The following is a 24,164-nucleotide window of genomic DNA, read 5'->3' as shown; positions in this document are numbered from 1 at the left end:
AGTTTGGTGTGGTAAAAGCATTGCTTTTTGTTTTTCCATAACCATTTATGGCATCTAAGGCCGGAGAAACCTCTAGAAAGAGGAAAGGGAAGGCAAAAGCTTCCACCTCCGAGTCATGGGAGATGGAGAGATTCATCTCAAGGGTGCATCAAGACCACTTCTATGAAGTTGTGGCCAAGAAGAAGGTAATCCTCGAGGTCCATTTTCAAACTCAAAAAAGGTCAACTTTAATCAAAGGTTGGACCAAGTCCTCATGGATATCTGTGTGGAAGGAACTCAATGCAAACAAGAGATCCCACTCATGGACATGAGGAAATTCCTCATCATGAAATCCCTGAGATGCCTCAAGGGATGCACTTTCCTCCACAAAACTATTGGGAGCAAATCAACACCTCCCTAGGAGATTTGAGTTCCAACATGGGACAACTAAGGGTGGAGCACCAAGAACATTCCATCCTCCTCCATGAAATTAGAGAAGATCAAAGAATCCTGAGAGAGGAGCAACAAAGGCAAGGAAGAGACATTGAGGAGCTCAAGCACTCCATAAGATCTTCAAGAGGAAGAACAAGCCGCCATCACTAAGGTGGACCCGTTCTTTAATCTCCTTGTTCTTTATTTTCCTGTTTTTCGAATTTTCATGCTTATGTTTATCTATGTTTGTGTCTTATGATCATTAGTGTCTTAGTGTCTATGCCTTAAAGTTATGAATGTCCTATGAATCCATCACCTTTCTTAAATGAAAAATGTTCTTAAATGAAAAAGAGAAGAATTGCATGAATTTTGAATTTTATAACAGATTAATTATTTTGATGTGGTGGCAATACTTTGACTTCTGAATGTATGCTTGAACAGTGCATATGTCTTTTGAATTTGTTGTTCATGAATGTTGGCTCTTGAAAGAATGGTGAAAAAGGAGACATGTTACTGAGGATCTGAAAAATCATAAAAATGATTCTTGAAGCAAGAAAAAGCAGTGAATACAAAAAAAAGAGAAAAACGAAAAAAAAAAGAGAAAAAGAAAAAGAAAAAAATAAAGTTGTGATCCAAGGCAAAAAGAGTGTGCTTAAGAACCCTGGACACCTCTAATTGGGGACTCTAGTAAAGCTGAGTCACAATCTGAAAAGGTTCACCCAATTATGTGTCTGTGGCATGTATGTATTCGGTGGTAATACTGGAAGACAGAGTGCTTTGGGCCACGGCCAAGACTCATGAAGTAGCTGTGTTAAGAATCATCATACTTAACTAGGAGAATCAACAACACTATCTGGATTCTGAGTTCCTATAGAAGCCAATCATTCTGAATTTCAAAGGATAAAGTGAGATGCCAAAACTGTTCAGAGGCAAAAAGCTAAAAGCCCCGCTCATCTAATTAATACTGATCTTCATAGATATTTTTGGGAATTCATTGCATATTCTCTTCTTTTTATCTTATTTGATTTTCAGTTGCTTGGGGACAAGCAACAATTTAAGTTTGGTGTTGTGATGAGCGGATAATTTATACGCTTTTCGGCATTATTTTTAGTATATTTTTAGTATGTTTTAGTTAGTTTTTATTATATTTTTATTAGTTTTTAGTTAAAATTCACTTTTCTGGACTTTACTATGAGTTTGTGTATTTTTCTGTGATTTCAGGTATTTTCTAGCTGAAATTGAGGGACCTGAGCAAAAATCTGATTCATAGGCTGAAAAGGACTGCAGATGCTGTTGGATTCTGACCTCCCTGCACTCGAAGTGGATTTTCAGGAGCTACAAAAGCCCAATTGGCACGCTCTTAACTGCGTTGGAAAGTAGACATCCTGGGCTTTTCAGAAATGTATAATAGTTTATACTTTGCCCGAGATTTAATGGCCCAAACCGGCGTTCAAATCAGTTCAAAACTGCCCGGCGTTAAACACCGGAACTGGCACAAGAATGGGAGTTAAACGCCCAAACTGGCACAAAAGCTGGCTTTAACTCCAAGAAAAGTCTCTACACATGAAAGCTTCAATGCTCAGCCCAAGCACACACCAAGTGGGCCCGGAAGTGGATTTTTATGTCATTTACTCATTTCTGTAAACCCTAGGCTACTAGTTCTCTACAAATAGGACCTTTTGCTATTGTATTTTCATCTTGGTAGCTATCTTTGATCAGTCTTATGCTATCCTAGATCATGGAAGCTGGCCTCACGGCCATGCCTAGACCTTGTTCTTATGTATTTTCAACGGTGGAGTTTCTACACACCATAGATTAAGGTGTGGAGCTCTGCTGTACCTCGAGTATTAATGCAATTACTATTGTTCTTCTATTCAATTCAACTTATTCTTGTTCTAAGATATTCATTTGCACCCAAGAACATGATGAATGTGATGATTATGTGACGCTCATCATCATTCTCACTTATGAACGCGTGCCTGACAACCACTCCCGTTCTACAAGCAAACAAGGCTTGAATGTTTATCTCTTGGATTCCTTAATCAGAATCTTCGTGGTATAAGCTAGAATTGATGGCGGCATTCAAGAGAATCCGAAAAGTCTAAACCTTGTCTGTGGTATTCTGAGTAGGATTCAAGGATTGAATGACTGTGACGAGCTTCAAACTCCTGAAGGCTGGGTGTTAGTGACAGACGCAAAAGAATCACTGGATTCTATTCCAACCTGATTGAGAACCGACAGATGATTAGCCGTGCTGTGACAGAGCGCGTTGAACATTTTCACTGAGAGGACGGGACTGTAGCCATTGACAACGGTGATGCCCAACATACAGCTTGCCATGGAAAGGAGTAAGAAGGATTGGATGAAGACAGTAGGAAAGCAGAGAGACGGAAGGGACAAAGCATCTCTATACGCTTATATGAAATTCTCACCAATGAACTACATAAGTATCTCTATCTTTATTTTATGCTTTATTCATATATCATCCATAACCCTTTGAATTCGCCTGACTGAGATTTACAAGGTGACCATAGCTTGCTTCATACCAATAATCTCCGTAGGATCGACCCTTACTCGCGTAAGGTTTATTACTTGGATGACCCAGTGCACTTGCTGGTCAGTTGTGCGAAGTTGTGATAAAGAGTTGAGATTGCAATTGAGCGTACCATATTGATGGCGCCATTGATGATCACAATTTCGTGCACCAGGGATTCTCAATCTTTTGCGATGCATCTCGGATAGGACTTGGTTGTGTATTAATGCAACATGGCCGCGTTATTGCCTATGCCTCGTGACAACTCAAGAAGCATGAGCAGAATTATCCAACTCATGACCTGGAAATGGCAGCGGTTGTCTTTGCTTTAAAGATTTGGAGACACTACCTTTATGGTGAGACCTGTGAAATCTATACGGATCACAAGAGGTTGAAGTATATATTTCAACAGAAGGATTTAAATTTGAGGCAACGGAGATGGATGGAGTTGCTAAAAGATTACGATTGTACCATTTTGTATCATCCTGGAAAGGTAAATGTTGTAGCAGATGCCCTCAGTAGAAAATCTATGGGTAGCTTGGCCCATATCACTCTTGGAAGGAGACCAATTGTTGAAGAAGTCCATCAATTGGAGGCCGGTGGAATTCAATTTGACCTTGGAGAATCAGGAGTTTTCTTAGCACATGTTCGAGCCCAATCTTCCCTAATAGAACAGATCAAGGTTGCACAAAGTGATGATCCGAAACTAAGAAAGCTTATGAAAGATGTTCACAATGGGAGGAACTCAGACTTTTCTCTTGATCAAGATGTATTGCGTTGTGGTCAACGCTTATGTGTTCCAGATAACCCCGACTTGAAGAAAGCTCTTTTGGAGGAGGCTCACAATTCTAAGTACACAGTTCATCCGGGCTCCAATAAGATGTATCAAGATCTGAAACAATTGTTTTGGTCGGGAAGGCATGAAGAAAGACATAGGAGTTTTTGTTTCTCATTGCTTAACTTGCCAACAGGTTAAAGCTGAACATCAAAGACCTGCTGGGTTATTGCAACAGATTGAGATACCTGAATGGAAGTGGGAAAGGATTACGATGGATTTTGTAACAGGTTTACCTCGTAGTTTTAAGGGTTTTGATTCAATTTGGGTAATTGTGGATAGAATGACGAAGTCAGCTCACTTTCTTCCGGTGAAAACAACTTTTAGTGCAGCTCGATATGCTCAACTTTATGTTGATGAGATAGTTAAGTTACATGGAATTCCAATGTCCATTATTTCCGACCGCAGGCCCCAGTTTACCTCTCATTTTTGGAAATCTTTTCAAAAAGCGTTAGGAACTCGTCTGGATCTTAGCACAGCTTTTCACCCTCAAACCGATGGACAATCAGAGAGGACGATCCAGATATTGGAAGACATGTTAAGGTGTTGTGTTCTAGATTTTGGTGGAAATTGGGACAGCTATCTACCTTTGATCGAGTTCTCTTATAATAATAGTTATCAAGCCAGCATTCAAATGGCACCTTTTGAGGCTCTTTATGGGAGAAGATGCAGGTCACCTGTTAGGTGGTTTGAGGGTGGTGAGGCTAAGCTTTTGGGGCCAAATTTGGTACAAGATGCAGTTGAGAAGGTTCGCATAATAAGAGAACGTTTATTAGCAGCTCAGAGTAGGTAGAAGGCTTATGTTGATAACAGAAGGCGTAACTTAGAGTTTTCAGTGGGTGATCAGGTATTTCTTAGAGTATCGCCTATGAAGGGAGTGATGAGGTTTGGGAAAAGAGGCAAGCTTAGTCCTCGATACATTGGTCCATTTGAGATTTTGGACAGAATAGGTGCAGTTGCTTATCGCTTGGCATTGCCGCCTGAGTTGTCTACGATTCATCCAGTCTTTCACGTATCCATGTTGTGCAAATATCTTCCTGACCCATCTCATGTGCTCGCCCCACAAGTCATAGAGATAAATGAGGATTTATCATTTGAAGAAGAACCGGTGGCTATATTCGATCGCCAAGTAAAGAAACTACGTTCTAAAGAGATAGCATCTGTGAAAGTTGTTTGGAAGAATCATTCAGTAGAAGAAGCAACTTGGGAAGTAGAGGATGCCATGCGCGACAAATATCCGTATTTGTTTGAGTCTGAAGGTAACTATCACACTTATCACCATATATGAATTTGAAATTCGGGGACCGAATTTCTTATGGGGGAAAGAATGTTATGACCGAAGAAAAAAAAAAGAAGAGGGGTTTAATGAGTCATGTGACTCACCCCCTCCCCAACCCCACTTATTTTCTTTCACCCGAAACCCTTCTCCCTTTTCTTTCAATTTCATTTCTTCTTCTTCTTCTTCTTCTTCTTCTTCTTCTTCTTCTTCTTCTTCTTCTTCTTCTTCTTCTCATCTCTTCTTCTTGAAATCATACACTATCATTAAATTCACTTCTTTCATTTTACTTCCTTCTCCTTCTCTTCTCTTCTTTATTTTATTCATTCAAATTTCTTTTATCACAACCCTAAATCATGGAGCTTCAACCTATTTAGTGAAGAAAGTATTCAACTTTTGAGTTCTGGTTATTATTGAGGCTTCAAGGTAACTCTTTGACTCAATAATTAGCTATATCTCAAATTTTTAGCATTCCTATACTTGTGGGTATAGCAAAATCCGAATTAGGGTTATTAGGGTTAGAAAATTTGGGGCTTTTGTCAATGTGAGTAAGATTATGTTAATTGAAAATATTAGTAGCTCACAAATATCATTATTGTCATATTTCTAGAGTTGTAGAGTTGTTGGACATCATTTGGTGGCTCGTTGACGCGCTCAGAGTTGCTTCCGGTTCTTTGGAATCAAGTTGTGAGTGGATATTATATCTATAATTGTTTTTAAATATATTATTATCAATATCTATGTTGAATCATTAATTTTGGAGTTTGAAAATATTTTATTATTGTGATTTTTGAATTTCTAAAAATAAATATTGATTTGTAAAACTTACAATTTTATAAAAATACACACGAGACGATATTTATATATTTTGTAAAGTATAAATGTTTTCTTATTTGACTTATTTAAATTTTAATTAAATTTTAGTATGCAATCTTATATATATTAATTTGCTATGGAATTTGGTAGTATGTTATAAGCATTAGATATTTTATAAGTGATTTGGTTTGGATTGGTTTGGGAGACTCTGACTAGAAACCCGTAGTTAACGGCGGTTATGACGTTAACCTAGATGCATCTGGCTTAGACCTCCGCTAGCAGGGGCGTTGCTAGCCTAACGTGTAGGCCACACGTTGGATCTGTTATACCGTACGAATACACTAGAGGAAAGGGCTACCCTTAGAGGTGGAGCCGCCCTAGGTGTGTAATATTTGATTTGATTTGACTTCTGAAATGAGAACTCCCATTTCAGTTCATCCGCTTAATCATTTATCTAATTATTTGTATAACTAATTAATATGAATTCTTCATCTTTAGAAAGAAATATAATTTTCAAGGTAAACTTTGTATTGTCTCGTGTGGGTTATAGATGCAATGTTTGCTCACTGAGTTGCAAAACTCACCCTATTATATTCCATATTTTTCAGATACAGGAGTCATTCCAGGTTCCATTCCACCTGCCCCTCAGTAGATCTTAGTCATTTTGGTGAACCCTTCTTCTTTCCAAGGGCTAAGTAATTATGTAATGAAACCTTTGCTCAAAATTTAGATTATGTCAATGCTCCATATGTCACAGACAGGATCCTCGTGTGGGTTATGTTATTTTAAATCTTGAACTGTTTAGATAGTAATTATAAGTTAGTTATGTAAGACTTATGAATTTAACTATATACTCTAGTTATTAACTTGATATACATATGATGCGTGTTTTGGATATATTTGGTTGTGGATATGGTTGGAATATGTTGTTATTGTTGTCTTTAGAAATGGATGTTTATTATTAATACAGGGAGTTAATATTTATGTTGGTAAGGTCCTAGAAACAGAGGAGATTCTGTCCGTTTTTTCTAAAAATTTGGTCTTTTGGCTTGCTGAGGGACTTGTCCCGTGAGCGCCAGTCATGGCTTGGTTCGGGCCATGACATCTATCATCCATTTTTCTCACTCACATGAATATGAACTTCACTGTAAATTTTTTCAAACACATACGAAATAATAGATCTGGATGGAAGAGTTGAGGAAAGAAGAAGAAGATGATGATGATGATGAGATCTGCAAACTAGTACACACACACAACAAATCGGTTGGTCCGATTTATAATGACGCATTAAAATAACATATATTATAATCAAATTGAACGGTTCGATTTGATCTTGCCAAAATTAAAAAAAAAAATTAAAACTATATTGAATTTGGACGATCCGATTACATACAACAAAATTTAAAATTTTTCTCCCACACAAATTAGACAGTCCGATTTGTGTACCTATTTTTTTTAACAAAGAAATCGAATTATCCGACTTCTTCACCCCATCGTTCAGAAAAAACTACCCTACATTTATGTCTAGCACCCCCGGTCTTCATAACGACGCACAACACACATACACAGTTTACATATCCAAAAAAATGAGCCACAATTTAAACATATATTAATGTAAAATACTATTTATACATTAAAATTAGTCATTAATGTATTTATCTATAAATATATGTGTAATTTAATTTATTTTCAATCTGTATTTATATTCTAATATATATTTATATTAATAATTAATTTTAAATAACTTATTTTAGTGTACAAATAACATAGTCGATTTATATATGTTAATGGCTAACTGGTGGTTTATTTATGCATATATAAATATCCAAGTCAAAGCCTTTTACGTACATATCTTAAAATGAGATAATAATAATAATAATAATAATAATAATAATAATAATAATTAGGTAAAAATTTAGGTCAATTAACTTTATGTAAAATTGATAATTAAGAGTTGTTAGATAAAAATTTAGTCAAATCATTTAAATTATTTAACGGCTCTCAACTATTAACTTTACGTGAAGTTAAATGCACCTGAGTTTTCACCTAATAATTAATTGGTATAAACCGGATTGAAATCTATTTGTTTTCCTATTTTTGCAGTCTCCTTTGTATTTGCATTTAGAATTTGACATTTGTGTATTTTTTTATTTAATAGACAAAGAGTCATGTACAATTATTTTTATGTAAAATTATTAATTAAAAGTCATTATATAATTTAATATGTTTGATTAAATTATTATTTAATAATTTTTTATTATTAATTTTATATAAAAATAATTACATACAAATTTTCTCCTAATTAATATGACTCATTTAAAAAAAATTAATTACTCATTGTTTTATATATGAATATTTCTACAGTAAAATAAAGAAAAGAAAAACAAGAAATATGAGTATAAAACTCATCAAAAACAAAATCAGACAACACAAAAATTGCGAATTTTATTGATGACTTTATCAACCACTAAAACATTGGTAATTAAATTTACCAATAGTAAAAGACTGTTGGTGAAGCTAACATTAGTAAATTCTAATTAATATTACTGTCGGTAAAATAAAATATTTATTTTTAATGTACTGATGATATGACTGTCAGTAATAATAACATTAAAAAAAATATTAATTTAAGTCAATAAAAATTGAAAATAATTTTTTTAAATAATTTTTTTAATTTTTATAATGTTGTAAATAATAGATACATACATGATTAGAATACATGTTATATAATTAAATTTTTTGATATAGCCAATAAATAATATAAAAGAGTTTTTATTCAAACTAAAAATGAATAAATATAGTCACCGTGAACATAGGCTAGGTACGTGATGACGACGCACCCAATTCAAGTGAAATATCCGTATTTTTCTTGATCATCTCCTACTACAACTATCGTGTTTGCCATCATCTTGTTTCCTATTCTGTTAAATATCATGTCCCCTAAAGTAAGTAAAAGTAAATAAAGTTAGACCATTAGTGTTTAATTTTTTTTACATTGTTCATAAAAAGAATTTGTATTTAAGTTTTAGAGTAAAGGACAAATCCGTCCCTGACCTTTTTTACCGCAGATTTTTTCGTCTTCGAGGGTTGGGAAATACGGTAATGTTCTTGACCCTCCCCCCTCCAAAAAATTGGACATTTTTATCCCTCCGTTAGAGTGTCTCCGTTTAGCCCTGACGAAAAAAGGTGACGTGGCTCCCGTGGCACTTAGCTGGCCGTAACGGGTGAAGATGTGAAGATTGATGGTTTAGAAGTTACAGTAAATCCTCGTTGCAAGTATAGTTTCTAAACCAAGCAATCAATCTTTCTTACAAATATTTGATTGTCACAATTAACAAACCCCTTTGAAATTGATAACCGAAGTATTTAAACATCGGGTCGTCTTCTCAAAGAATTACAGGGAAGTATGAATTATTATTGGTTATGCAAAGGTATATTTCGGGGTTTTGAAAAGGTTTGAGCAAATAATTTTATTGATAAGAAAAATAAATTAATAATTAGAAAATCTCTTGGCAAGGTATGAAAACTGAAAATCCTATCCTAGTTATCCTTATCAATGGTGATGAGAATTATGTTTTTGCTACCACTAAGTCAACCTCTAACTATGAAGGTCAGTTAAGTGGACAAATTAATTTAACACCTAAAGTCCTACTCAACTCCTTAAGGAAAGACTAGAGTTATAGGAATCTAAATTAATCAGCAAAGATAATAATTATCAATCACGATGAATTTGACAACTCAAGAGTTACCAATTAATCAACCAAAGCCAATAGTAATAATCTAAATAAAAAAATAGGGAAAGGCAATCATGAGTTTGAAATACCTCAATTTATATCAAATAAAGAAAATCATAACATGAATGGTCATTAAACAAATAAAAGAGAAAATAAATAAATAAGAACATTGAACCTGAGATGAAGAAGATAAAAATATTCCTAAGTTCTAAAAATCCTAATCCTAAATCCTAAGAGAGATGAGAGAGCCTCTCTCTCTCTAAAAACTACATCTAAATTGTGAAAAATATGTATTATGATCTGATCTGATATGATGTCCTGAGTCTCTGTATGTTCCCTGACTTTAATCTGTGTTTCTGGGCCGAAAACTGGGTTGAATTGCGGCCCAGAATCTCTGGCAGCGACTTTTGTAATTCTGCAGATTACGCACGTCACGCGGCCTGGTGCACGAAATTGTGATGCCAATATCAAAATCAAGATTTCTTACAACTTCGCACAACTAACCAGCAAGTGCACTGGGTCGTCCAAGTAATACCTTACGTGAGTAAGGGTCGAATCCTACGGAGATTGTTGGCTTGAAGCAAGCTATGGTTATTTTATTATTCTTAGTCAGGATATCAATTATAATTATCAGTTTGAATTACAAAAAATAAAAGAGCATAAAATAACTAATTGTTACTTAATAATGGAGAATATGTTGGAGTTTTGGAGATGCTTTGTCCTCTGAATCTCTGTAACATACTGCTTTCTTACTTTCAGAATTTGCAAGGCTCCTTCCATGCCAAGCTATATGTAGGGTGTCACCGTTGTCAATGGCTACTTTTCATCCTTTCAGTGAAAACGGTCCAAATGCTCTGTCACAGCACGGCTAATCAGCTGTTGGTCCTCGATCATGTCGGAATAGAATCCATTGATTCTTTTGCGTTTGTCATCACGCCCAACACTCGCGAGTTTGAAGCTCGTCACAGTCATCCAATCTCAGAATCCTACTCGAAATACCACGGACAAGGTTTAGACTTTGCGGATTCTCATGAATACCGCCATCAATTCCAGCTTATACCACGAAGATTCTGATTAAGGAATCTAAGAGATACTCATTCAATCTGATGTAGAACGGAGGTGGTTGTCAGACACACGTTCATGGGGTGAGGAAGGTGATGAATGTCACGGATCATCACCCCCTTCATAGTGAAGCGCGAATGAACATCTTAGATAGGAACAAGCATATTTGAATGAGAAACAGAAATAATTGCATTAATTCATCGAGACACTCCAGAGCTCCTCACCCCCAACAATGGGGTTTAGAGATTCATGCTGCCAAAAGGTACAAATTTCAGATCTAAAATGTCATGAGATATACAAAATAAGTCTCTAAAAGTTGTTTAAATACTAAACTAGTAACCTAGGTTTATAGAGAATGAGTAAACTAAGATGGATAGTGCATAAATTCACTTCTGGGGCCCACTTGGTGTGTGATGAGGCTGAGACTTAAGCTTCTCACGTGCCTGGGCTGTTTCTGGAGTTGAACGCCAAGTTGTAACGTGTTTCTGGCGTTCAACTCTGGTCCGTGACGTGTTTCTGGCGCTGGACGCCAGACTACAACATGGAACTGGCGTTAAACGCCAGTTTATGTCGTCTATCTTCGCGTAAAGTATGGACTATTATATATTGCTGGAAAGCCCTGGATGTCTACTTTCCAACCCAATTGATAGCGCGCCAATTGGACTCCTGTAGCTCCAAAAAATCCATTCCGAGTGCAGGGAGGTCAGAATCCAACAACATCAGCAGTCCTTTTTCAGCCTAAATCAGATTTTTGCTCAGCTCCCTCAATTTCAGCCAAAAAATACATGAAATCACAGAAAAACACACAAACTCATAGTAAAGTCTAGAAATATGATTTTTGCTTAAAAACTAATAAAATTCTATTAAAAACTAATAAAAATATGCTAAAATCTACATGAAATTACCCCCAAAAAGCGTATAAAATATCCGCTCATCACGGCCGCGTCGTCCACGCGATCGCATCACTTAGTATTTTTTGTGCCACGCATGCGCGTCATCCACGCATTCGCGTCATTTGTGCAGCTTCCAGTCCGCGCGGTCGCGTCAGGCACGCGAACGCGTCACTCTGATTTCTTCCATTTCGCGCGGTCGCGTGAGCCATGTGACCGCGTGACTTCTCGCTGGTCATCTCCTCAATTCCTTGTGTTCTTTCCATTTTTGTACGCTTCCTCTTCATTCTCTAAGCCATTCCTGCCTTGTAATCTCTGAAATCACTTAACACACATATCAAGGCATCGAATGATAATAAGAGAGGATTAATATTAGCAAATATAAGGCCAAAGAAGCATGTTTTCAATCATAGCACAACATCAGGAAGGAGAATGTAAAACATGCAAATCATGTGAATAAGTGGATAAAGAGTTGATAAAAATCACTCAATTGAGCACAAGATTAACCATAAAATAGTAGTTTATCAATGGGCTGCCACGTCGGCTGGGCTTTCCAAAAGAGGACAAATATGTCCTCAGAGCCCAAAACGCTGCCGTTTCTCCCCCATCCCCAATCTATGAAATCCTTTAACCTTAATCCTTCGAATGCAGTCTGAGAGTGAAGCGGGTGAAGGAAGAAAGGGAGCATTGCGACCATGGCATCCGAAGGAGTGTCGTCAAGCTCGAGAAGAGGCCCAGTTCCAAACGGCAATGATGGAAAAGAGGGTGTGTCACCAAGGTGCTTCTGTGGAGAAAATGCAATCCTGTTCATGTCAAGGACGAGCAGCAATCCGAGCAGATTATTTCTGGGATGTCCCTTTTATAAGGTAAGCAAAGGACATCTGTGTAACTCCATTTGTGTTAGGGTTTATTCTCAATTCTAACCTTTTCTGAGCCTTGAGGATTGATTTTGTGCAGGTAAGATAACCATGCTGCAAGTTTTTTTTTTGTGGCTGGACGAGCACGTAGCCGGTCTTGGTGTTGGTGTTACAAGGTACCTGGGGCAGGAGTAAATTCTGCATGGTGAAGAGTATCTCAGGATGAAAGACATGGAAAATAAGATATTGTTGTTGGAGAAGAGGATAGAAGCATTAGAGGTTAAAAAAATCCAATTGGGTGGAGCATATGTGTGATGTTTGTTTTCTTGATTTTTACTTTATTTAGTTGTAAGGAATGATGTAAGATTGGTGAAAATGTTGGAAATGAAATGTATTAATCATTTGTGCATCAGGTATCACTTTGGGTCATGTTTGTGATTATGTCTATATGTAACAAAAGTTGGCAAAATCACAGGAAATAAAAGTTTCAACAACTGCTATTTAAAGTGTAAAAGTATACATTCATCATCTAAACTGACATCAAAATAAAAGGAATGCTACTATTAACATCTCCTTACTTGACAAGTGCTGTTTTAACTCAAAATAAAGACCCAAATCAAAAAAAGGAAATTGTATCTAGAATTTGTGGTTATCAGTTACATTGGGTCACATGTAAACAAAAAAAAAATCATAATATCGTCAGCCTTCACTCATGTTGATTCCCTAGATGCTGGGTCACTTGGTGTTGTTCTTTGGGAGACTTCCTGAGCTGCTGCTTCCTGCATTGTGCCAGACTGTCCTTGAACCAGTGGTGCCGGTGGCCTGAAGATCTTCTGTTTTTGTATGAATTTTGATGATTTCGGGCGAGAAGTGTTGCTAACAATCTCTCGAGCCTTGCCTGGAGCATTACATGGAGGGGTTGTACTTGGGGCTGGTGGCCTGAATGGAGTGACTGTTGGGACCGGAGGTGCTATCACAAGTGTGGATCTAGTAATCCTCTTTATTAAGAACTCGAAAAATATAAATTACCTCTTTATTCTAAAAATCTACTATTTTATTCATGTTTGATGATGATGAGAAAAATAAATTATAACTTAATAAAATCAAAATAGATATATTTATTACCACTACTCCTATATATCTTCTAAGGTAAATTCCTATAACGACAACTATCTCAGAGTTAAAGCTAAAATTAGAACTTAACAACCTATATTTTGGGAAGTAGATGTTCTTCTAGTCTGTGGGGGTGCTTGGTCCTTCAAGAATTAATTTCTGACGCTTCAGTTCTCTTAAGTCACGCCCTTGCTCCTCTTGTTCCCTAAGCAATTAGCAAAGCATGCTATTTTGATTATTCTGTTCTTCCTTTATTTGGTCCATAGCTTCTTGCAACTTGGAAACAGATGCCTTAAGATGCTCCCAGTATTCAAATTGAGGGATTTCTGGGAGGAATTCCTGTGCTCTCCTCTTGATGGGGTCATCCTGCAACTGTTGTTTTTCCATTGATATTTTAGTGATTGGCCGCTCAACTGAGATATACTCAGTTATTCCCATCCTTACTCCGGCATCTTTGCAGAGCATAGAAATTAGGCTTGGATAAGCCAACTTGGCGTCTTTGGATTTCTTGTTTGCTATTATGTAGAGTTCACACAAAATTAACTGATGAACTTCTACTTCTTTTTCCAACATAATGCAGTGAATCATCACTGCTCTTTTAATAGTGACTTCAGAACAGTTGCTAGTGGGCAATATGGAATGCCCAATGAAGTCCAGCCAGCCTCTGGCTACTGGTTTGAGATCTTCTCTCTTGAGTTGATTTGGGACACCCGTGGTGCTGGTGGTCTACCTGGCTCCAGGGATGCATATATCCTCTAGAATCTTGTCCAGGCCCTTGTTTGTTCTCATCATTCTCCTATTAAAGGAGTCTGGGTTATCTTTCAGCTGAGACAGCTTAAAGATCTCCCTAATTTTGTCAGGATGGATGTGAACAATCTTTCCTCTTACCAAGGTCCGATAGTCAAAGAGGGCAGTTCCAGATATTCTTTGCCTGTCTGTTTGCCACAGATTAACATAGAACTCCTGAACCATATTCCTTCCCACTTTTGTTTCAGGATTAGCTAGGATTTCCCAGTTCCTGTTTCGAATTTGCTCTTGGATCTCCGGATATTCATCTTCTTTCAGATTGAACTTGACTTCCAGGATCACTGACCTTAGACCCATTATTTTGTAGTAATGGTCTGAATGTTCTTTGGTTAAGAACCTCCCTTGATTCCAAAGTAGTTTTGGAATATTCTCTTTCTTGCCTCTTGGAGTGGGTTGTTTTCCTTTAGGAGCCATGATCTTAGTGAGTATATTTTTGTAATCACGGATAAACACACCAAACTTAGAGGTTTGCTTGTCCTCAAGCAAAAGAAAAGAAAGGAGAGGGATAGAAGGAGAGCTAATGTCGAATGGTGGATGAGAAGAGGGAGGCCGAATGTGAATTTAAAAGGGAGGGGTGGGTTTTCAAAAATTTTAAAAAGATAAGATAGAAGATATGATTTATAAAAGATAAATATGATAAGAAAAAGATATAATTTAAAATTAAAAAGTTGTGAATGATATTTGAAAAAAAATAAATCTGAATTTTTTTTAATTTGAAAATGATTTTAAAAGATAATTGAGTTTTGAAAAATTTGAAAAAGAGTTGGATTGGATTGGAAAAAGATTTGTATTTATGTATTAAGATAAATTTTATATTTTTGAAAAAAGGATTTTAGAAATTAGGGTTTTTAGAAAAAAAATTTTTTTTGAAATTGAAGGATGACATTTTGAACATGTTTATGCAAAAAATCATGAATTGAAACATAACAAATTAGAAAATTTGTGAAGAAAAACGAATTTTACCTCCTCCCCACCATCCTGGCGTTAAACGCCCAAACGCTGCATGTTTTGGGCGTTTAACGCCCAATTGATGCTTCTCATGGGCGTTCAACGCCCATCTGTTGCTTCTTTCTGGCGTTGAACGCCAGGAAGTCCTTTGTCACTGGGCGTTTTTCTGAACGCCCAGGACGCTGTAATTCTGGAGTTAAACGCCCAGAAGGAGCTTCTTTCTGGCGTTCAACGCCCAGAAGATGCTTCTTTCTGGCGTTTAACGCCCAGATGACTATCCTTACTGGTGTTGAACGCCCAGTGGATGCTTCTTTTGGGCGTTCAACGCCCAGAATATTTCTTATTGGCTTTTTCACGCCAGTGAGCTTCCGAATTCTCCTCTAACTCTGTGAACTCAAGCAATTGCTATTCTACCTTGAAGATAACTGAGATATACTTGTAAAAATTAATTAATTAATTAAAAAACTTTGTAACTGACTGGGTTTCCTCCCAGTAAGCGCTTCTTTATTGTCTTTAGCTGGACTATTACTGAGCTTTAATCAAGCCTCAGTTTTGAGCATTCTAGCTCAAAATTGCTTTCAAGATAATGTTTAACTCTCTGTCCATTAACAATGAACTTTTTGTTAGAATCATTATCCTGAAGCTCTACGTATCCATATGGTGACACACTTGTAATCACATATGGTCCTCTCCACCGGGATTTCAATTTCTCGGGGAATAATCTGAGCCTGAATTAAATAGCAGAACTTTCTGTCTAGGCTCAAAAACTCTGGATGACAGTTTCTTATCATGCCATCTTTTTGCTTTCTCTTTATAAATTTTTGCATTTTCGAAAGCATTGAGTCTAAATTCCTCTAGCTCATTTAACTGGAGCAAATGCTTTTCTCCAGCTAACTTGGCATCAAGGTTTAGGAATCTAGTCGCTCAGTAGGCCTTATGTTCCAGTTCCACTGGCAAGTGACATGCCTTTCCATACACAAGCTGGTAACGGGAGGTCCCTATAGGGGTTTTGAATGCAGTTCTGTATGCCCACAGAGCATCATCCAAGCTTCTTGCCCAACCCCTTCTACGGTTAATTACAGTCCATTCCAGGATTCTTTTAAGTTCTCTGTTAGAAACTTCAGCTTACCCATTTGTCTGTGGATGATATGGAGTGGCTACTCTGTGGCTAACTCCATAACGAACCAAAGCAGAGTAAAGCTGTTTATTGCAAAAATGAGTGCCCCCATCACTGATTAGTACTCTAGGGGTGCCAAATCTGCTGAAGATGTGTTTCTGGAGGAATTTTAACACTGTCTTAGTGTCATTATTGGTGTTGCAATAGCTTCCACCCATTTGGATATATAATCCACTGCCACCAGAATATAAGTGTTTGAGTATGATGGTGGGAAAGGCCCCATGAAGTCAATACCCCATACATCAAACAACTCAATCTCCAAGATCCCTTGTTGAGGCATGGCATAACTGTGAGGCAGATTACCAGATCTTTGGCAACTGTCACAATTAAGTACAAACACTCGGGAATCTTTATAGAGAGTAGGCCAGTAGAAGCCACATTGGAGGACTCTTGTGGCTGTTCGCTCACTTCCAAAATGTTCTCCATATTGTGATCCATGGAAATGCCATAGGATCTTCTGCGCTTCTTCTTTAGGCACACATCTACGGATTACTCCGTCTGCACATCTCTTGAAGAGATATGGCTCATCCCAAAGACAATACTTTGCATCCGTGATCAACTTCTTTGATTGCTGCCTATTGTATTCTTTGGGTATGAATCTCACTGCCTTGTAGTTCGCAATGTCTGCAAACCATGGCACTTCCTGGATGGAAAAGAGTTGCTCATCTGGAAAGTTTTCAGAGATCTCAGTAAGAGGGAGGGACGCCCCTTCTACTGGTTCTATTCGGGACAGGTGATCTGCTACTTGATTCTCTGTCCCTTTTCTGTCTCTTATTTCTATATCAAACTCTTGCAGAAGCAACACCCATCTTATGAGTCTGGGTTTTGAATCCTGCTTTGTGAGTAGGTATTTAAGAGCAGCATGGTCAGTGTACACAATCACTTTTGATCCAACTAAATAGGATCTGAACTTGTCAATGGCGTAAACCACTGCAAGTAACTCTTTTTCTGTGGTTGTGTAGTTCTTCTGTGCGTCATTTAAAACACGACTGGCATAGTAAATGACGTGCAGAAGCTTGTCATGCCTTTGTCCCAACACTGCACCAATGGCATGGTCACTGGCATCACACATTAATTTAAATGGTAATGTCCAGTCTAGTGCAGAGATGACTGGTGCTGTGACCAGCTTAGCTTTCAGAGTCTCAAACACCTGCAGACACTCCTGATCAAAGATAAATGGCGTGTCAGCAGCTAGCAGATTACTTAGAGGTTTGGCAATTTTTGAAAAATCCTTTATAAACCTCCTATAGAATCCTGCATGCCCCAGAAAGCTTCTGATTGCCTTAACATTGGCTGTTGGTGGTAATTTTTCAATTACATCTACCTTAGCTTGATCCACTTCTATTCCCTTGTTCGAAATTTTGTGTCCAATGACAATTCTTTCAGTCACCATAAAGTGACATTTCTCCCAATTTAAAACCAGGTTAGTCTCTTGGCACCTCTTTAGAACAAGTACTAGATGGTAATTTCATCAATCTTTTTCTTTTTCTTCTTCATCCATACATATTGCTGTTGTTGTTCCTTCTTCTCCTACTTTTTTCCCATTTTTTTCTTTTTTGATATCCTTGTCGCCGTCACCATCATCACCATTACCACCACCACCACCACCACCACCACCTCCTCCTCCTCCTCCTCATATTTTTTTATTTGAATTTTTTCTCCTCTTCCCTTTTCCTCCTCCTTCTCCTCCATCTTCATCATCATCGTCATTATTATCATTATCGTTATTGTCATCATCGTCATCTTCTTATATGTATAACAGTTTAAGTCCAAAATGCACCAAAATTTCTTAATGATAACGACACACAAACAAACTCTGTTCAAAATATGCTTAGACCAAATGCATTTTATTTAAATCCAGAATGCACCAAAATTACTTAATGATAACTCAAAATTTCTCCTCCTTATTCTTCTTTATTATCATCATCATCTTCTTCTTTTTTTCTTGTTCATCATTTTCTTTTTGTTTTATTTTCTCATGATTCTTCTTGTTTTTTACTTTCTTAACAAGAATAAAAAAATCAAACAAAGAAGAAGAAGAAGAAACACATAATGCTGCAAAATTAATAAGAAGAGGAAAAAACCTACATTCATTCAACTGAATAAAATTGCAATATAATACAAATATGTTCCTTCAAGTATAATGTGAGAAGTAATGCTTCTCAAAAAATAAATAAGAGCAACAAAAAAAAGAAGAATAAAAAGAAAAAAATATAGTATTAAAGAAGATATTTTTGTATTTTTGTAGTAAAATTTTGATGTCAAAACTAAAAAAATTGTGTTATTGTTAAAAAATTTCAGTATTATTTTTCTGATAAATTATATATAATTCAAAACTCTTTCTCTTCTTATTCCTTTTTTTCATCTTCTATTACTTCTTCTTCTTTTTTATCTTTTTCTTATTTATCTTCTTCTTATTATTTTAATTTTTTATAATTCTTTTTATTTTATTTTTTTAAGAAGAATAAAATAAAATAAAAAAATAAAAAAATAAACAACTGCAATATCATATAAAAAAAAGATAAAAAAAAATAAAACGCAGCAACAATAATATAAATAAAAAAAAAGAAAAAAGAGGGGAACGACAAAATATAAAAAGAAAAAAAAAACGACACAATTTTACATACATTTTGCGTGAATAAATAATTTTATTAAATTTTATGTCAATTTAATTAAACTTAATTAGTAAAAAAAATTTGAACATGTAGCGGGACTCCTGATCAACCTGTTGAAAATTTTGTTCGTCTCCCATTCTTACATATATGGATATGGAGAATAGAGCATTATCCTTAATGCTGCGTGTCGAGCTTGACCTAGCTAGGCAACATTTTGGGCGAAGATCTAGTGTCCTTGCCAAAAGGTTATCATGTACTAATTGCATAATTTTCTGATATGATGCTCACATGCATAAGTGCAAAAATCATCTGTTTTTGTGGTCGTAACATGCATTGTCACAATTTGCATACTACAAGATTCTCTATCTCCAATCACCACTAAAATAATTACTACTATCAACTACAAGAGCGAAGTATCTAAGAACCCTCTAACTTTATAATACAAAATATTAAAATAAACCCACGAGCACCATAATAATATATTCAGATTGAGAATTCTTGCATACTTATACAAAGTAAAAAAAATGTTATTTATTTATTTAACCTCTCAATACAGTTAAGATATGTGAGTTAAACTTGATTATCTTCCCCTTTTCTTATATTTTTAATAATTATTTTGATTTTTCTTTTATATATATATATTACCACTACTAAAAATAAGTTTTTTTTTTCAGATAAAATTTTAGATAAAATTTATTTTATTCGAATAATTTTTTAATTTCAGGCAAATTTAAAACAAATTTTAATTAAATTATTTTTATAGAGGTTACAAAAGAATATATTATGCTCTAAATTTGTCGACTTATTCGATTTAAGTCAATATATACCATTAAGATTATATATAGAGTAATTACGAAGGTAAATACATATTAATTATATTATAGTAATATATTACATATTATTTACTAATAATATAATAACTTAGAAATCAAGCCAAACCATAAAGTTGCATGGTGCAAAGGTTGTTCGATCACGTGACTAAGAAACTTTTTTATATTTATCTCGTAGATTAGGTTTGCAGTTTACACATGGGCCTCTTGCCCTCGTCAATTATTTTTCTGAAAGAATATTCAAATAATTTAAATTTGATGTTAATTTTATTTTCAAGAGTACAATGCTTTAATTTTTTTTTGTGTGTGTCCAGTACAATGCTTTGATATTAATAAAGAATAATGCACTGAATAAATAAAAATCTCAATTTTATCTTCTTTTTTTGTTAAACATGTCTATAACTTTTTCTTGAACTTGCCCTCTTTTCCTTTTTTCATGTTCCCTTTTCCTCTTGCTATTTTTATCCTCCTCTTTTTTCTCTCCCTTCCTAAAGAGACATAAACTCTGGTGAAATGGATAACTTGATTAAAGAAGTTACGAAGAGGAGTAGCAATAGTGTGAAAACTAAAAAAAGAAAAACTAAATAGCAGCTTTTTTTCCTTCTCCTCTAGTCCTCTTCAAGTATATGTTACTATGTACTAGGGGAAAGGGATAGTTACGTCGAATAATATATATATATATATATATATATATATATATATATATATATATATATATATATATATGTTCAGTAGTCGGGTTCCGAACAGATCGGGTGGACAGATGTAGGGGTGAGGGCGCCTTAACTTGGGTCGCACTGCTTGCGGGTTGTCGAGTGGCCGAGCACTGGTCGTGGAGAGATGATGAGGGGGGGTGCCACCTGCAAAGACACTCCGACGCTCAAGTCAGCAATGTGCAGGCGGGCAGAATGATAGGGTGAAAGGATGTGACGTACCTTGGGGGAAGAGCCAGCTTTCCCCTTATATACGTGTCAGATCTGGGCCCCTCATGAGGTCAGGCCCATTTCGTCAAGGACACTGTCCCATGGCTACGTGTGAGCCGTACGGGACGTGTGTCCGGGTCGGTGGAAGGGCGCATGACCGGGTCGGATGGAGATCGGGTCGGGTCGACCCGGGGAGTCATTGGGCCAGGCCGTAACAGTGCCCCCACGCGCCAATGGTAGCTGTGGAAGCTATCAATGGCGTGTTGTCTTGTTTCTTACCTGGGGTCGTCTGGTCGGCCGTTCGTGATAATGACGTGTCTTCTGCGCGCGTGTCCTTTGGTTGCGCCAGCAACCGTTTCGTCGCTTCGTTCCCCGTGCCGAGCATTAAATGCTCATAATGGGGTGAAAAACCCTTGCTGAAAGGACCATTTTGCCCCCAGTCGTTTCGCGCTTCCTGGGGTGATTTTTAAACAGGGCAGTTTGAGCACTTTTCTCTTTTTTGTGCCTTCCTCTTCTCTGCCCTCTTCTTGTTCCCAAAACACAACACTTCTTTGCAGTGCTGCTGTGTGCTTTTCTTTTCGCATCTTCCTTCAACAACCACTCCATCGTTCTTCCATTAATTCAGGTATCTTTCGAATCCCACTCTCTTTTGTGCATTGTTTTTGTATGCTTGTTGCATGGCTCTGTTACTGTTGTGTGGCCTTCCAATGGCGGTTATACGTGTTAGAGGGGAGGGGGAGCCATTCCAGGGTAGGCTTTTCCCTGTCCACCTCTAGTGTTTTGTCCTTAGTTGGGGAGTAGTGGTGTGGTTGAACTGAGCAACCGATCTACCGATCTCTTAGACTAACTGGATGATCCCCCCGTGTAGGTATGGCTCGCACGGTCTCCCGGGCTTCCGTTAACCCCGCGGCGTATGATCCGTATGCCTGGGTTGTTTCCGACGTGAAGGAATCACCCAACCAAATGGGCGAGGAGGAGCTCACCGAGTTCCGACAAGCCGGGTACTTGTGTGGCGGGACTGACGAGGAGGCCAATTACGACGTTTTCGTCCCGGCCCCTCACGAGCGATTGTACGAAATCAACTTCCATCCCCGCCAGGTCGCCGACTGGATTTGGTTCTACAAAGCCATGTTCACTCAAGTCGGAGTTCGTATTCCGTTTTCAGCCTTTCAAATGGCGCTTTTAAATCGGATTTCCGTGTCACCGTCGCAGTTGCATCCGAACAGTTGGGCCTCGATCCGCTGTTTCGAGATGGTCTGTGAATATCTCGAACTGCCGGTGTCCGTGGATGTCTTCCTCTTCTTCTTCACCCTCACAAACCCTTCCAAGGAGGGGAAACACAAAAAAGGGTTCATGTCCTTCCGAGCTGCCCAGGGTCGGAAGATTTTCGGTTTGTTCGAAGATTCCTACCACGGGTTTAAGGACAAATATTTTAAGGTCCGCCCTGCCAAAGGTCGTCATCCCTTTTGGTTGTCTTTGGAGGGGGTACGGCTCATCCCGACTTATTGGAGTTTCGGGGCAGGGTCCAATTCTTTTATTAAGGTGACTTATAGGAGTATGTCGAAGGTGGATAAGCAGATTGCCGAGGTGTTGATGGCAGTTTTTGGGAAGAACCCAGTAAATCCCCATCTCCTCATGGGTGACCGGGAGTCCGGTCGTAATTATATTTGTGAGAAGCTTTTTACTTTGCCCTTTGTCTTTTTTCCTTTTATTGATATTATGTGGCGATTAACCGACCTTCTTTGTTTTCCTGCAGTGGATATGTCTGCGTCGGTGACGGGTCTTCCCGACTTGTTCCAAACCTTTCTAGGTGGCGATGATGAGGAAGGTGACGAGCAAGCCGCCCCCGAAGGGCTTAACGCTCCCCCGGAGGGCCAGGATGCTCCCGAGCAGAGGGCCGCTACCGAAGGGATCGGCACATCGGCTCAAGGCGCCGCAACCGAAGGTGACAAGGCGGTCCATGCTTCCCCTATCCGTGAGGTGACCGGGACTGGGGGTTCGGTGCCCAATCCGGATGATGAGGAGGAGGTGGTAGAGGTCCCCAGCCTGAAGAGAAAGAGGAAGAAGGCCTCCACGGCGTCGTCTAGCCCTGAGGGTGTCCTTACCGTTATGGAAAGGAATTTCGACGCCGAAAATTTCATAGACACCCAGCTGATCCCCGGTACCGAGGAGTATTTCCATGAGTCATCCCTTGCCGGGCAGGCGAGGTGGATGTACCGCACTCTCCTGCGCGGTGCGGTCATAGCTCGGAAGGCCGAGTTCGAACTGTCCGGGATGGAGTCTCTCCGCCGGAGGTTGGATTCCGCTGGGAAGGCCAATAATGAGCTAAAAAGTGAAGTTGAGACCCTTCGGGAGCAGCTGACTCAATCTTCAGAAAAATTGGATGCCGCCGAGAAGAAAGCCACCGCTGCCGAGCAGAAAGCCGCTGCCGCCGAACAGAAGGCCACAACTGCTGAGACAAAACAAAAGGAATCGGACGTGACGGTTGAACGTTTGGTCGAGCGCGAGATGGCTTTGGAGAAACAGGTCGGCGCGGCGCAGAAGCGTGCGGCCGAAGTCGAGAAGGAGAAGCAGGCCGTGGAGGCCGAACTGGCAACATGGAAGGCTAAGTATAAAGACGTCGTCAAACAGGGCAAAGGCGCGATTTTGGGCACCGAGGAAGCCCTGAAAGCTCAAATTAAAATCGTTGCCCCTGAGTTCGACACGTCGGCAATCGGTGTTTTTAAGATTATTAAGGATGGCCAAGTTGTCGATGTCCCCAAGAAATGAATCCTTCGTTTTAAAGTTCTTGTTTAGCCGTCTTGTTTTGGCTTGTAAATAATCTTGATTTTAGCCGTTTTGGCTTGTGAACAATTTGATCTTTGCCGTTTTTATTTTGGCTCGTGAACAATGACCTTTTTTGGTCGCTTGCTCGTGTTATCGCGATAAACCTTTTCTTATTCGTCTGATCGCGTTATCGTGTCTAACCGTTCTGGTTTATAGTTGTTGTTTATTCGTCGGATCGTGTTATTGTTCCTATTAACCGTTTTTGGTTTGTAGTCGTTTATACTGGCGGCCCGTGGCCTCTCGTGTAGTTATTCGTTACAACGGTAGTTGATGATCTCCCGGGGTGATCAGTCCCGGGTCAGGTGTCGTTGTTAGTCATGACGTGATGGTTTATCTGAAAAACGGAGATAAAATAGGGTGGAGAATTTGTACAAGTATATCTTATTCGGTAACCACATAAAGGACTTGAAAGCTACTATGAAGTTCAAATGACAAATTAACTACTTAGCTAGATTAGCCGGCATGTCGTTCCGTCCTTTAGGGGTAGAACCTTCTAAGGTTGTTCGCGTTC

Source organism: Arachis stenosperma, chromosome 4 (assembly GCF_014773155.1).
Source record: "Arachis stenosperma cultivar V10309 chromosome 4, arast.V10309.gnm1.PFL2, whole genome shotgun sequence".
Taxonomy (NCBI): Eukaryota; Viridiplantae; Streptophyta; class Magnoliopsida; order Fabales; family Fabaceae; genus Arachis; species Arachis stenosperma.
The sequence above is the reverse complement of the archived record's forward strand: the minus strand, read 5'-3'. Positions refer to the sequence as shown.